Raw genomic sequence first — 12423 nt, 5'->3', positions numbered from 1 at the left:
ATATATATATATATATATATATATATATATATATATATATATATACTTCGACTGCCTAAGGATCGAATGGGGTTGAGTTGATTTTAGTTTAGCGTCCCTTTCAGCAGCGAGGCTATATGAGACGTGGACCTACTAATTAACGTGGAATCCGAACCACATGAGCTCCCGCCGGGAATCGAACCCGGGTCTCCCACGCCAAAGGTGCGTACGCTAACCGCTTAGCCACGGAGGAGCTCTGGATTGAATGGGGTTTTATTTCTTTATTTCTTATTATAGTTCAGCAACTATTTTTTGTACACTTTTCCAAACAAGCATAGAAAACTGATATCTAATAGTATTGTTTTTGAATTAAAAATCACAGGAAAATTCAATAAAAAGAAACTTACGTATGCTGGCCACCATGGATTTTATTAAAAATGGCAAACTTACGTAGACAGTGGCCAACTAAAGAAAATGTACTTTAAAAAAAATCCTTATACTGTAAATTATAAGATGCATTCTATTGCACTAACTAATGGTTATCTGCTCTTGGTTTATGGATGATATGTCACTTCCAGGAAATACTTGAAGTATTTTCACCTCATTTTTTTAAGCAGTGAAACACTGAAAACGTAATCTTGCTAATGGGTTCTAATAACAAAGCTATGGGATGGAATCATGTATTTCTTTATTACACTTTGCAACATGAATCGGATCCTCATTAGTAATACGAATAGTGTCCAGAAATGTTGAAACGCGTGACAAAAATAGAAGGCACCAATAGACCAACAAATTTATTTGAACTTAACTATCAAGTATCATGTTATGTAGGATATGGATGGCATCGATCTATACATACACACGCCGACAAAAAGAAGTATCGCTTTCTGAATTTTTGGAGAATTCCTTTCGAGGACGAGTTTCTACTTCCTCACTTTGGTTTATTGATATTGTGAAGCATAAGAACAGTAAAGATTTTATGAAAGGTTAATAAGCAATTAGCAAGATCATGTGCACAGTTGAATATGTAGCTGGTGTCCATTATAAAGATATACAGCCTTAACATTAACAGCATAGGAATAACATTGCTTCAATGTGGCCAAGTTCGAAGTTAGGGAGTTGGTCATTTAAACAGGTGACCAAGTGAACAATTTTACTATAGGCTACTTTACATGATAAGGAGCAAGTAACGTATTACTGGACATTTATGTATTTGAGCCTCATTGATTGACCCAAATATTAACTGAGATCAGTGAAGGTGAAATAAGGAGGGTTCAGTATTCTTCTTGAGGAAGAAACCAACCAAGCCTTTTCATATTCTTCAGAAATTTTTGCCTGTAGGATCTATAATGCTGTGGTAATGCGTATCGTTCTTTCGGAGAAACTAAAAGTCTTTTGACACTCGCGTCACGCTTGTAATAAGGAGCAATCGCTGCGAATTGTTGAAATGAAGTATCTTTTGAAAATGGGGGCAAAGATGATGGTAGAAGGAGTGAGAAAGAAGCCTCGAACAAAGAAGAGAGACAGAAATGGTAAATGTGTTAGTGTGTGGTGTGCAGTGCCCTGCAGGGATTGTCGAATGTTGCCACATGGCGTTGTGAGAGTCGAGGGCAACGTTCTTGAACAGGGGGTAGCAAAGAACATCTTGACGAGGAACTAATTCGGTTGTCGTTTCCCAAGACCCAGAAAAGTACAGGGAAAGGTTTTTCACACAATGTGGTCTTCGCAACGTGGTTGGAATGCGTCGCTTTTCATTTTCTTATGTATTTTTGTTATTTCTTTCCTTCTTGTACCATTGCCCTCTCTCTTCCCCAGAAAGTCACGAACAAAAGATGAAAAACGAATTCCCCAGAAGATGTTATGCCTTTCCTGATGCGGAGGTCGAACTTAAATAAAGAAAAATTTTTGTGCTAAGATTTCTCTCTATAAGAATGTTTAATACCAAATTTTCCCCATAACAATACAATAACGCTTCTTTATTCTTGTAGAAATATCTGTTAAATTTTCGACTGTAACAAACAGTCAGTGAAAAAGAATCTTACCCCCGAATGGTATAAGTTCTTACATTTTGCTTTGTAGACGGCGACGTTGTAGTAAGTTCTACAACTACAAACGAACTTTTACAATTTCGCTAATAACATTTTTAGATAGTTAACTTGTTCGTCATAAGTGTCTTTTATCTGTTCTGCAATATGGGTTAAATTATTAACGTGATTAACTATACTACTAGGATATAATATTGCATGTATGAGAATAAAGTTACTATTAGTTAATGTATAACCTTGTCAAATAGTGTAAATTTCCATCAACTTCGAACTTTCAACGACGTATGTGCTGTTGGAGCAATGTTCCAACTTATCTACCGTAGTATATTCTAATGAATGAATAATAACTGTAGATCTGTTAACTGCAAACGAATTTATTGAAACCAGGTAAAAAATATTTCAAAGCTCAGAATTTCAACAAATTTAAAAAATGAAATTAGAAAATAAGTTATTCCTCCATTTTCCCAAGAAATTATAAAGGAATGAGTCAAATAAGTTATCAATGTAATGCGAGAGCCATCCATACGGCATTGATAACGTACAACTAGGATCCAGCAGGTAATGAGCGGCTCATTCTGTACGCAGAAAATATATCTATTTCAATAATAATCAATGCCAAGAGGTATTTTCGGACAGTGACAGGACTGAAGTGTACTATTCGTAGCCAACATCTAGCCGTCTGACATCTGGCGTCCTCCGTTTGGACGACAATGCAAAAATAAACTCGGTGGTGGCAATGCAAAACCATCTTCCCACCCTCAGTCGGCAGCGCCTTGCTTATCCGTTGTACAGCCCGACCTCACGCCTAGCGAGTTCTAACTTTCCAGCATTGAACAAAGCTCTTAGCGGAAGGCACTTTTTACTCAATGACTAAGTGAAGACAATCATGATAGAAATTTTCCATATCGTGGACACCTATTTTTTTCAGAAGGGTTTCTCATCGTTGTAAAATGTTATGACAAATGTTATGATCAATATCCTCGATTCTTACGTGAGAAGATAAGTTAAATCTTGTTCTGTATTCTGACAGTATATTATTTGTCTTCCATATACGCCTCTGTCCATAGTCGCTAAGGAGGAATTTATTTTCGGATGTACCCTCGTACGAGAGTACATAAAGAAAGGAGCTATATTTAATTTACATACAAAGAATACCCTATTAGGATACCTCTGTTAAAAACTTGTCACAACATTCCCCATTTTGGTCTCTTTATTTCTTTAATATATTAGTTTTATACCTAATATTTGTAGTTCTTCCAAGTCCCAAAAGTTGTTTTATAATACAAGATATCTTATATTGTGGATAGCACTATTTAGTTTAAAATGGCAATATAGTTGAAGTATCCTTCTGTCTGAATGTCATGCTGAACAATGGCTTGTCAAGTCACACTTCTGTCTCTCATGAATTAAAACCAGGTTTACCGTTGACACTGTAATATATTTAGAAAATAACATTACTGCATTCGGAGAAATCAAATGAAAACGAAAAGAGATAGTGGGCACTGTCCCACAAATCTCCCGGGGCCCGGTCCCCGGTCCCGGGCAGATCCACAATCTAGTTCCCAGGTCCCGCATGCAGCTTAGTCTACAACTGTTAGTATAAGTTACGGAAGAACAAAGATGAAGGAAGCGGCAACTAATAGCATTAGTAAATTTGGATAGATGGACAAAACTCAGCAAACTGAGAAAACCGCCTTACGTCTAGATTCTAATATCTGAAAAAACTGCAATACCCAGCTAGACCTAGAACAAGGAAGAGCAGAAATCCAGACGAGCTATTGCTAGTCATAAGGTTGGTTTAGAAGGAACAGTTAGGAATTGGGTTGTTGGTGAGAGTCAGGGTTCAGTTGTCATGAGATTATGATTATAATATGAGGAGTAAGGTAAATCATGAAGTTAGTAGAATCTACTTTGGCATGGCTGAAACCTAATCATGATGGTGATTATTATTATTACTATTATTTATTTTTCTTTTTATATTTTCTATTTTAAATTTTTATTTATTTATTTATTTTTCACTTGAGCACGTACATGAGCGTGCCTTAACACTCCCAGGTGCGTGCCCGCACGCATTTCTTTAAGGAAATTAAATGAAATCTTTCAGTTTAACGTCGCACCATTATGCCCTTTAGGCTAAGGGGGAGACGGTAGCATTTTTAAGCATTTGGTGATGACGAATAGGAACATGAGATGATAGTTATGAGGGATGTCAATGAATTGCTACGGATAATAATTATTAATAATGATTACGAATATGGGGATGCGGTGATGATGAGTTGGTGAGCTTTTTTTTAATGCTTTTACTTACATACACTTTTGTTTATTTGATGGTCGCTTGACGGATAACTCCATTGCGCGGTGGCTCGCACTCTAGCTTCTGTTGAGTTCAAGGACGGTTCTCTTAGTTTCTTTTTGTTTGTTGATTTTATTTTCAGTTTAACTTCTCTTTCAGCACGAAGGCTATATAAGGCGCGAACCTACAGTTTTAGCGTGGGATCCGAACCACATGAGCTCCTGCCAGGGATCATACCAGGGTCTCCCATGCCAAAGGCGAGCAACCTAACCGCTTAGCCACGAGTGAACTCTCATTATTTAATACTATTATGTAGTTGAAGATTTTGTGCACAATTTTGTATAGGGAAGAAAATGCTCTCTGTGGAGCCTCACAACATTATTTTATGTGTGCCTTTTTCCGGCTGTCATTTCCTTGTATTATGGAGAGAGGACGCTTGTGTTTCGTCCATGTATTGACAGTGTATTGTTCTAGTTGTCTATTTATTTCATCGAGGCATAGAATGTCATTCTTAATTTCTGGATTTGGGTCTCATCTGTATCTACATAGTTTCGTTTTCGAACTTGTCGTAGTGATTGTCAAAGTGATGCGTTGAAGTTCATTTTCAGCACCCTCTCCTGTACTCTTCGCTGTGTTTGTTTTGGCGGCTTATTTCCATACAGGCGCGGCATATAGCAGAGTAAGATAGATGATAGCTCTGAAGAGTAGTTTAAGCTTAACCTCTAGTTTGGCATCATGTCTTCGGCTTAAGTGGCCCAAGTTGGTGCAGGTGGTGCATGGTGGTGCATGGGAGGCGTAAGTTGGTTAATTTTACCATTCGTGTTCTACACTGCCTTCTGTATATGGCATTTCCATCTGAATGACTTATCTAGTGTGACCCCTAGATATTTTAGGTCATTTTGTCACTGCAACGTCTCGCCATACAGGAAGTTATCTTTTGCGCTTCACTCTTCATTTTGTGAAGAAGACTCGTACAGTTTAAGTCAGGCTTAGATTGATCTTCCATTTATTACAGTAGCTTTCTAACTGCAGCAAGCACAATTGTAATATGAGAGTTAGTGTCATCTGAATAATATCCAGTGTTAACTTTCTTGCTGATGGGTATGTCGGCAGTGGTGTATAGATTAAATAGAGTGGAGCTGAGTTTCATCCCTGTGGAATTCCCACTTCTATTATTTTTCTGGGGCGATTCTCCCGTCTTGTACGTATGTCACTGTAAATGCACTATTCTTTAGATACGAATTTATTATTGTGACAAATGTATCTGGAAGATTGCATCTTTATTAGTTTATATAATAGTTCAATGTGCTACGCTTTGTCGATGTTCCCTGCACGTTTAAGAACATAGTACCTGTGTGCTTTCCTTTTTTGGTTGAAATGTTCTGTAACATGATCGACTACTCGTATTAGTTGTTGCGTCAAACTATGTTTGATCCTGAAACCGAATTGTTTCAATGGAAGTATACTTTTTTCTGATTTCGGAGAGTAGTGACGTCATACGTACCCCCACCTTTTCAGATCCACTTTTATCCCTGCCTAAAAGTGACTACACCCAAGAGTAAATTCTCTATTTTTGATGTATTTTTTTCATGAGAAATGATTTACCCCATATTGGCAGTATTATTAATCAAACATTTTTAACGAAATATAATTATCTTAGTTGTTGTTAAGAACCTCGCCCAGAAAAATGTCATCCCGAACACAAAGCTACTATTTAACTTTCCTCCAGAGAAATGACTTACACAAGGTCATATGTTAATGAAATATTGAAACATGAAATGTAAACAAAATAGTTTGAGCCATTTCCGAGAAAATCGCAAGCTTTTCATTTACAGCCTTCAGTAAACTGCCCTGTGGTAGGAAGTAAAATTCAAATCCGCCCTGGAGGGTCTTACGAAAACCTTTAAGCTTAAAGTGAGGTGTGTATAATTTGAACGGTATAGTCTCCAGGCTATCATATACATCGGGACGACCGAACAGACGGACGGACGGATATAATCAAAAAATAACTTTTTTTTATATATGTTGGGGAAATGAAACTTGTAAATTCGTTGAAATTTAGAATTCTATTTTTTTATTATCACAATATTTCATTTCTTTTATCTGGCGCAAAAGAGTTACAAATAGAAGAAATGACATCTTTCAGTGTAACGTCCAACGATTATGCCTGTTGAACTAAGGACAACGGATGATTAAGGCAAGTGAATGACGATGGGATAATTGGTGGAATGAGAATATAGGAGGAAACGAGAGTACCCTGCAGATAAAATCTTACATGTCCTAAGATCGAACAGTACACTCTTTATAGAAATATATAAGCTCTTTTCCATTATTTCATTATTTCCAACCAACCTTAAAGTAACGTTAATATAACCTTTCATATATGTAAAGTATTAGAAAAAAGAACTCAATCTTTCTACATAATTTCAGATTATTTGGCGAACAAATGTAATAATAATGAATTGAAATTGGAGTTAAAGTAAACTTTATTATTTTACATTTACTTCAAACATACTCTCATGCATGTATATAAAGTTTCGTAAATATGTGAAACTATAAATTAAGTTAAAAGGCACTTCCCTTGTGTCCAAGTATTAGATCATTGTAAATATTAAAAATATTCTCACCCTTTGAAGAGAAAATATCAAAATTTGTTGTCTTTTATGATATATTAAACGGTTTTAAAAGCATTATAAAAATAGCAACTAAGTTTTGTTTTGTATTGCGAAACTTCGATAAACTCCAAAATTATAAAAATCTCACATTGAAATAAGAAGCTTTACCACTTTCGATTACATTTGAGAGGATAAGTGTGGAGGCTTAACTATTCTTGAAACATTGAATTCATAAACATTTCTAGCTCTTATCACTTTTGCCGTTTCCTTTCTTACGGACAAACAGAATTGTGTATGCTTTACCATGCATAAGGTAACGTAGAAGTCTAACCACATTTTCCATATTATATGTATATGTATATATATTTTATATAGGGTGTTTCAAAACAACACCGACAATGTTTGAGAGCTGATTCCTGACACCAAGATAAGACAAAAAGTATAGACCAACCTGAATGTACAATCCGCGGCAAAAAACCTGCAACATGAGCATATAAGTTTATTGTGAAACGACGAAGTCCTTTGCTCCAAAATAAGTGTGCACGGGAGGAGGCCGAGGTTTATCCTGGCGTGATTCGTTCCACTTAGACGTTATGTTCATTTCCTGTGCTGTTTGGCGTAGTTTCACAATAAACTTACATCCTCATGTTGCAGGTTTTTTGCCGCGGATTGTACAAATGTTTTCTTTCGGAGTTATAGGCTGACGAAAATATGAAAAACTGAACTCTAAAGGTCCATAACTCCAAAACTATTGAACCTACCATGCTAGGGCCAAGATGTGCCCTATCCAAATATCCAAGTTTCAGAATCCTGCCGTACTTCCGCAACAATTTTTATAAAGGTAGTTGTGAGTACTTCAAATTAAATGCCCGTAGTCAAACTCCCTCTATAAAATTGTTGCGTGAGTACCTTAAGATTCTGAAACATGTATTTTTGGATAGCGCATATATTAGTTTCTAAGTGAAGTCTTGACCCTACTACAGTAGATCCCATAGTTTTGGAGCTATGGATCTTTAAAATTCATTTTCTCGTATTTTCGGCAGCCAACAACTCCGAATGAAACATTTATGCATCCAGATTGATCTATACTTTTTGTCTTATCTTGGTGTCAGAAATAACCTCCCAAACATTTCCGTGACCGGCAATGGCGAAGTTAAAAACATAGACTATCGCATAGTAGACTAGAAATTAAAAATAACAATACTACTTTACATAACACACGCACACACAATTGTTTACCGAGATCTTAATCTCGCTCCACTGACCAACACACACACACATGGTTTACGGAGAACTTAATCTCTCTCCAGTGACCACCATATTTTCATAAACAAATAAAGCATAATATTATTAGCATCAGTAGTGGTGAGTGAGAATTTGTTTAAGAAATCGCGTAGTGAATAACCAGATGAACGACATACTAGATATAGAAAACAGTAATATCTACAAAGTTGAGATAAGTCACTTTGAATACGTCTATTATTCCATGTATAATATAAACAGTTTGGTTTTAAAAATATTTATGATGTTGTATGTAGGGTGGTATACATACCTATCGAAATACTCTCCCATACACATATTAGATATATAAATTGCAACCCAATGTTCACCAGGCTTATTACTGGAATGAGTATTTATAATTATGGCTGAAGGAAATGTGTGAATAAACAGAGATAGCTCATCTGCAGCATATACACTTATAAAATGATGTTAAGCTAAATTGTGTTATAGTGCCTCATAAAGTTCAAGGGAATTTAACATTTTTAATTAATTAATATATTTTTCTCTGGAAATCAATTTCTAGTTCTGAGGAGAATTCACCGTAAATAATTGTTGTTACAGGAGATGGCAGTGCTTCCTTAAAATGAACCTCTAATCATACACTTCCTTCACGTTGTGGACTAGTATGAAATGCAGCACTAGCACTAAATCAGGAGTTAAATCAAACAACAGTAGAGTATTACCATTAGGATATTCGACAAACGAAATATCATTACCTTGATTAGAATAATAAATATCTGAACCTGTAAATAGCGTAGAATATGCTTGTATATATAGCTTATTATCAAAATCTGGTTGTAGTGGTTTGGATGTTACAGGCGTTGCATCAACATACAATGTAAAGGATGACATACTAAAATGCTTAAAATAAAAGGATTTGTCTGATAAGTACCATTGAAAGCAGTATTAGTAACAAACCCAATAATAATACGTTTAGGCACTATGCCAGAAAACAGTACTATACATAATTCCTTGTAGCAAAGTTTCTGTCTTCACCTGCACTTTTGTTATAGGATATTTTATTCTAAACTTAGGACTTTCTAATACTCTATTTTGTGCTACTTTAACCAAGGGTGATACGTCAATTGTTTACAAGCTATGTTGCATAGGTAATTACAACTTTTCCATCAGTATCTACTTCACCCATTAGACAAATTGCAGGTTTAACTGGACTTAGTTTAATACGCAGTTGTACACCATTCAGTAGAAATTTCTCCTGATTTTAAATATCAGCATGAACATAATCCAATAATTCAAATGACTGACTTAAAGCAGTAAGAAGAAAACGTTATTTAAATCCTAACTTACCATCGGCTATACTGTCCATATAACCTGCAGTATCTTTAAACCACATTGGTGTTTGAAGATGGGTTGATTTAGCATTAGCATTATAATTTAGTAGTTTTTCAATATACAATCGATATCTTATGTATGTAAGGAGTAGGAAATAAGTTGATAATTCAAATAAACTTGCACTTCGCTGAACATTGCATTAAGAAAATCATTTACAGGACCAATTTTCTTATCGGCAGAAGTTAAATTAGAACCATCTGTTTTAGTAATTTTAATTTTAATTTATAACATTGTGTGAGTAAGTCCATTTAGTCGTCCCCATGACCGGGGATTACAAACTCTATTGTTGCATTATCAGATATTGAAGCCATAGGCTTATAGGGAACTATTTTATTACCTATAATACTTAATTGAGTGGGTAACCCGCAAATAAATCTAATTCTCATTTCATACACTCTGCATTTTTCTTACTATTAATATTCTCACTAATTAGTTTTATAATATACGTCTGCGAAAATGTAATTTTACACACACACTACCAAATTGAAAGGAAGTGAATTACCTATGCTATCTCTTAAATCAATAATAATTTGATCAAATTGTTTACGTTGCATAGTGACATAATGAGGATTTTCGAAAATATGTACATTACTAGCACCATACTCTTTAATATTTGTATTTATAATACGTAAGAATGGAGCTATAGTATCACCTACCAGTTGTGGTTATACAATATCACTATAAATATACATGAGTGTGGGTAGCGATTTTTGTAAATCAGGTCGATAAGGAGCACAAATGCAATATCTTCTTGTCATATATGATCAAAACCTAGTCCTGTTCTGGCTAGATCGGGAGATAGAAGTACTTCTATAAGCTCTTCCTTATCTTTTCTTACTCTACTAACCTCAATTCGTTTTACTGGTGCTTTAACTTTTAACTGTAATATCACTTTTATGATTAATTTGAGATAGAATATCGTCAACATGACAATAGTGTCCTGATAAGATTTTTGTTATGTCCTAGCTTCATGTATTCATGATACGGTAATAAATATTATTAGTATATTTGGAAACATTCTGAAATGAACTTGCATAATGTACTTCAATAACAGCTGTCTCCCACACACATTTCTCTAGCACAAGTGGATGATATAGTTTGGTAGTATAACATGATAGAGTATTTTCTGGAAAATATTCCATAAAACTGTTACTGGATAATGTGAGATAAAAGCTAGTACTCTGCTCCATATTTATAAATTAATTAAAATATCGCTCTCCCTCTTCTTTTTCTTTTTATTACCACTTGTCTGTGTGAAATGAACTTTTCTTCTTTTTCTCTTGCCGATCCTACCAATACCTGATTTATTTTATTTTGAGCTTTATTTTTAAAAATATATTTTGCTTCTTGCCAACGTGATTTTAAAGCCTCGTCAATAGATCTATTTTCATCTAATACATTTCCGAATACATTAATTCCTGTACGTAATAATTATTCTTTACCTACTGTTTCGGCACCTTGCTTTAATAATGGAAATACACTACGAAATAAACCACCTAAAAACTACCAATACCATATCCTTCTTGGTATGGCGCCCCCTATAGACATTATATCCACTTTCGGCTTGATGAATATAATTTTTAAAGTACAGGTCATTGATTTTTATTGCTATATACACAAATTTAACATTAATTTATAATATTGTATTGTGGCTAAATGTTCTTTAAATATGATACACGAATCCATGAATTAAAGGAAGGAGGGTACCTCCGCCAACGAACAAGTACACGCTTACCTTTAATTTCGAAAATTTCGTCTATTTCATAAACTTTAGGCAAAGGTACTCCTTGTAATTCCTCTTCGTAAAATGTACCATCAATTACATCACCAGTTAAATCCTCCAACACACAAACAACTTTCTTTTCCTTATATAGCACCTGTTTTATTTTAAATATTTCCACAGTCCAATTTTCTTTGTACCCTTTTTAAAAATGACGTCTTGCTTCAGTAATGCGTATAGTATCACCTTATTTATATTTTGCAGCGTTACTATGAGGCGATGGCTTTATTAATTTATTCCAAACTTGTTGAAACGTATTTTGGTTCACACTGGCAGATGGTAATTGATGAGCTCTATGGGGTCTAGAATTATATTTCTGAACAAGTTTAGTTAGCACATCTATGTAACGGTAAGTCTTCTTTGCTGTAAAATATTTTCACATTCGTTCCTTAAGAGTTAGATTAAAACATTCCACCACATTTGCCTGAATATCGGGGTTTTGTGTTGTGAAGAATATAATATTTTGCTTTTTTAAGTATAGCTGAAAGGGCTTATTAACAAACTCTGTACCTTTATCTGTTTGTTGACGAAGGGTCTACGACGGGTAGATGCAAATATTTGCTTAAATGCTTTTATAATGTTTTCACCAGTTTTTGAACATACAGACATGGCCCATGCGAAGCGACTAAATAAATCAATCACGGTTAAAATATATCTGTAGCCATTATTATACTTTTGCACACTCTGCATATCATTTAAACCTTCTTGCCACTGATCATCAATATTGAACACTAAATAGGTATTACGTGGAAATTTTTACGTGCTGAAAAGTATAAGTCGGCTGTTCCTTTACCCACTGTTGCACCTGTATAAAGGTATTGATTTCTTCACAGCTTTCCATTGATTTCTTCACAGCTGTAGCAGTTGAAAATGAGGCAGGGTTATAATAAATATTAGCCAGCTTCTTCATATCTTATAATCACACCATCTGTTTTCAACTTTACGTTTACGTGGTGGCTCCTCCTTTTCTTGTTCTTTTGGATCAGCAGCAGCAGACGTTGTTAGTTTTCTAATATATTCTATACGTTGAGGGTTACTTATATATTCTAAAGGTATATTGGATTTCCCAACCTGTGG

Source organism: Thermobia domestica, chromosome 2, assembly GCF_964235325.1.
Source record: "Thermobia domestica chromosome 2, izTheDome1.hap1.1, whole genome shotgun sequence".
Taxonomy (NCBI): domain Eukaryota; kingdom Metazoa; phylum Arthropoda; class Insecta; order Zygentoma; family Lepismatidae; genus Thermobia; species Thermobia domestica.
This window is presented reverse-complemented; position numbering follows the sequence as displayed.